The following is a 4,336-nucleotide window of genomic DNA, read 5'->3' on the forward strand; positions in this document are numbered from 1 at the left end:
ACTCTAAATTGGCTACAACTACAACAGCAAGTAAGAAAGCAGTGGAGCATGAAGGTGAAACTTTTCTTTAGTCGCTAGACTGTGAGATTGTGTTAGATTGGGACCAGCTTCATGATACAACATCAAATCCATGACTGACTGTAAATCCATCCAATAAACAAACAAACAAACAAAGCAGGCATAAAAATGTGTGAGTAGAGGGAGCAAGAGCACTCTCTGCTGGTTGAAAAAGCTTACAGCACCGGGTATTCCCAGGCGGTCTCCCATCCAAGTACTAACCCGGCCCGACCCTGCTTAGCTTCCGAGATCAGACGAGATCGGGCGTATTCAGGCTGGTATGGCCGTAAGCGAAAGCTGAACCCTGAAATAGCTCTTATATAGTGTTCACTTCTCGGCAACCACATCCCCGATGTCTGAGACGGAGAGTAAAACCGGTGTGTTCAAGAGTCAGTGGAGCTCATTCACAAGTGGAGCTGGTGGATTCTAGCAGAGCTGAAACTCTGCAGCTGCCGTGTGTCGGTGTTTATGAGACGCCCCACTTCACTCCCACATGTTCACCGGGGGGTTGTTGTCACATTGCGCGAGTGTCTAAAATAAGAGGCCGTGAACGGTTGAATAGGAAAAAGGCTAAATCGCTTTGCAGAGCCTATAAGTGGCTGAACTAAAGAAATAAATTATAGGAGCGCCATCCATTTATTTTAAGGAGTAACTCGGTCGTCAAAGGACAGCATACGGATGTTTGTGTTGTTCAGTTATGATGAAAAAAAACAAACGTGACAGTACACTCGGTAAGTGCGTGTAACTGCTCCTAAAGCTTCTTAAATTGGTAGATAAAGACAACGCTCCACTGACATCTGAAGGTATTTTATTTCCCCACAGACAACGTGAAAAACTGCAAACATAAACAAATATATTTTGAACACGTTGAATGAAATCTTTAAATTTTTAAACAAACGATGAAATTAAATAAATGTATACAAACAAAGACAACAACGTACCGTGTAAGCCTTCTACCACGTTTTTAGGATAGTTAAAGTTGTTGTATTTATTTTACGGCAACTCTTGTTCAACATACGAAGAGCTGCTACCACCACTGAAGCTCAGTTCAGAATGAGCTTGGCTCACCAGGTGCACTCAATTAGCCCAGCACCAATTAGGAGGAGGCCTGCCTCTGCCTGCCCCTACAGTACTGAAGGACATACACACCCACAGATATAATGTTGCTCAAAAGAAACACACATGGTACATATTATTCTTTAGAAACCCAATAAAATAAAAATAACAAATTACCATTTCTGGCTTATTAGGACAGCTACACTGCCCCCAAAATTACAGTGATTCATTACTGCCGCCATGAACTAATTAGGCTATAGAATCTGTAATTTTCTTTACCAACAAAATAAAAGTATCACTTTAGAGTCTTCCTTTTCAATCTTAAGTGACCATCAATCAACACATCAAGTTTTTCCTTTATTCTAGTTAACTTAGCTTATTCTCAACTAGTACCACTAGCTTTTGGACTGGGCGTTCGAGAATAGACGGTTGTGTCAGACGTTCACCTTTCCTTCCTAAGTTACGCTGCCTAAGTCTTTTATCCATGCTTTCCACAGAACCTCAGGAAATCACGATCTTCACTACGAACATGAAATCTGTGAAATATATTTTCCACATCACATGTGACTGCTATTCGGTGCTCACGGAATCTGCACAGCACTCCGGTGAGTCCATTCGTTAGATCTGGTTCTGTGAGTAGGTAATCGTTTAGAGAGGTGCTTCCATATTTGGCAGAACAATCAAAGACAATCCGTATTTTTTCGGGTTTTCTAGGGTGATACACCCCATGGTGTGGAATGTACCATGTATTTCCCTCCTTTGATGGGCCTTCGGCTTCTTCAGCATCACCATCCTCAAAGACACTGTTCATGAATTTAATGTAATCTTCTTTGTACTTTGTATTTTTCTCAAATTTTCTTTTCAGGTGTTTCAGTCGAACTTTAGCAAGCTGTTTATTGTTGGGAAGCTGAGGCCGCTCCCTGAAGGGTAAGGGCAGTTCCAGATGTCCTTCCTTGTCATATTGGACCTTTCCGTCCAAGAGTTGTAGGAACTGGATGTCCTCTTGTGATATACTCTTATCTTTAGGATTTGTGTCCAGAAAATCACTTTCCAGTGCTCTGATTACATTCGCGGGTGTGATCGGGGGGAGCTCCTTAACTGAGATGCGGTGACAGAGCCCTGTCACATTGTTTGAGCTTGTATGCACCCCACCACACTCCAGCCTAAGTCTGTCTTAACCGCATAAGGCTCGTAATCTTCACCGGTTATTACTCTTGTTGGTTTAAGAGCTCTTGTACAGTCGTAACCAATCAGGAGACCAACAGGACAGTCCATAAACTCAGGCATTTCCCCAGATATGCAGCGAAGGTGAGCCCACCTTTCTGCTGTTCTCCGAGTGGGAATGCTGCTTTGTTCCAGCGGTATATAATCCCGAGTGTATGCAGGTGCCAAGTCAATATTTTCTTGTGAGAAGTAACCTCGAACTCTTAGACCGGTCAATCTTTGGCATCTGACCACCGAACCCCTGTCGGTCATTGTTGACAGTTTCAGTTTGACTGGCTGTGTTTCCGTTTTTATTTTTTCTGCAGTTTCCAAGTCAATGAAGGTGTTACTGCTTTGTGTGTCCAGCAGCGCATACACTAAGGTCTCGGGAGAGGTGCCATCAGCCGATGACAGCCACACGGGTACAATCATTGATGTTCGATCTCCATTATCTCCGGTCACACTGCATGAGACCGATGAAGCGGTTGCCTCCTGTTCTGTCGTATCTGCAGAGGGCTCTTTTGCAACAAGGGGTTCTTCGTGAAGCAGAGATGGATGGTTTCCTTTGCAAATATTGCAAGAAGCTCTCCGTTTACATTCTTTGGAAAAATGGCCGATATGGAGGCATCCAAAGCACATATTGTCAATAACAAATTTTTTCTTTTGTTTTAGCGACAATGCAGCAAATTTCTCACACTTGTAGATAAAGTGATTCTGCTTGCAACAAATACAGCTCAATGGTTTTGCATTTGCTAGAGGTTTATTTTTCGATTTTGTAGTGTCCCCTTTTCCACTGCCTGCTGTATTTGACTGAGTGGTTTTGGGACCCTGAAACACTTCTGTTGTTGTTGCAAAGACACTTGCCTTTGAGCGTCTTGGTTCCCTCCCAGAAACAGCTGTTGATTTTCGTCCAAAGGCATGCAGGGATGTAATAGGGTTGCACGCTGCTCGTGCCTCCTTTGCCACAAAGTCTGCAAACGCATTAAACCCTGGATAAGGCCTTTTATCATATATGGCTTCAGTAACATATTGATTCCAGCGGGTGGTGGCCCACTCTGGAAGTTTGTAAGCCAACTTCTGATTCTGCTCACAGTCATTGAGGACCTGTAGCCCCTCCACATAGGGCATTGCATTTTTACATGAGGTTAGGAAGTCGCTGTACTCTCTTAGTTTAAACGACTCCTTCGGTCCAATCTTTGGCCATTTATTGATCTTCTCTCTGAAGGCCCTTTGCACCACAAATGGGTGTCCATATCGTTCATTGAGGGCATCCCAAGCCTGGTTATATGCTTCCTCATCGTTCCTGTAAAAGGTGTTTTCTAGCACACAAAGAGCTTCTCCACTGATATATTTTTTCAGATAGAACAGCTTGTGCACTGGCTTTGCAGAGCTCGATTCAATCAATGCTTTGAAGCAGGTGCTCCATTCAACAAACTTTAGTGGATCGCCTGAGAACACAAACGGCTCTGGTACTGGAAGCCTAGTCAGTGTCATGGTCTCTTGTAATGCTTGAACCAAACTGACTTCATTCATTGTGGGCTCTTTATTTTCAATGGAAGGAGGTGGTGGAATGCGTTTAGAGACTTGAGCACATGGAGTGCTAGTTTGTTGAATGACAAAATCACTTGAGAGTTGGACATTCACTGCTTCTGGACCCCTTCCTTGAGTAGTTAGCTTGAACTCTTCTTCTGTATAAGCATTATATTCTGCTTCTGCAGCATCCAAGTCTCTTTGTTTCTCAAGCTTTCTTAATTCCTGTTCAGCTCTCATGATTTCCAAAGATCTTTGTGTCTCCAACATTTTTAACCTTTCTTGTTGAATTGAGATTTTTTCTTCTGCCTGCAATTCAGCCCTTTTTGAAGCCACCAGCGCTGCCCTTTTTGCCTTTTCCACTGATCCCTCAGAGACGTGGCTTTCACGCTGACTGCCCCGTTCAGCTCTGGAAACGGTAGAGCCGTAGACAGACTTGGCATCTGGTCTTTGCAGCAACTGTTTTACTGCAGTCTTTGCAGCCTCTGGA

General features: G+C 43.6%; 1 non-coding gene across 1 annotated transcript; it reads right to left on the bottom strand.

Annotated features, from left to right (window-relative positions):
• Positions 1 to 230: 230 nt before the first annotated feature.
• Positions 231 to 349, bottom strand: LOC133446625 (5S ribosomal RNA). Its single transcript, XR_009782861.1, has one exon. It is a non-coding gene; the product is annotated as a 5S ribosomal RNA (ribosomal RNA).
• Between the last annotated feature and the right edge of the window lie 3,987 nt (positions 350 to 4,336).

The sequence above is a fragment of the Cololabis saira genome, chromosome 6 (assembly GCF_033807715.1).
Source record: "Cololabis saira isolate AMF1-May2022 chromosome 6, fColSai1.1, whole genome shotgun sequence".
Taxonomy (NCBI): domain Eukaryota; kingdom Metazoa; phylum Chordata; class Actinopteri; order Beloniformes; family Belonidae; genus Cololabis; species Cololabis saira.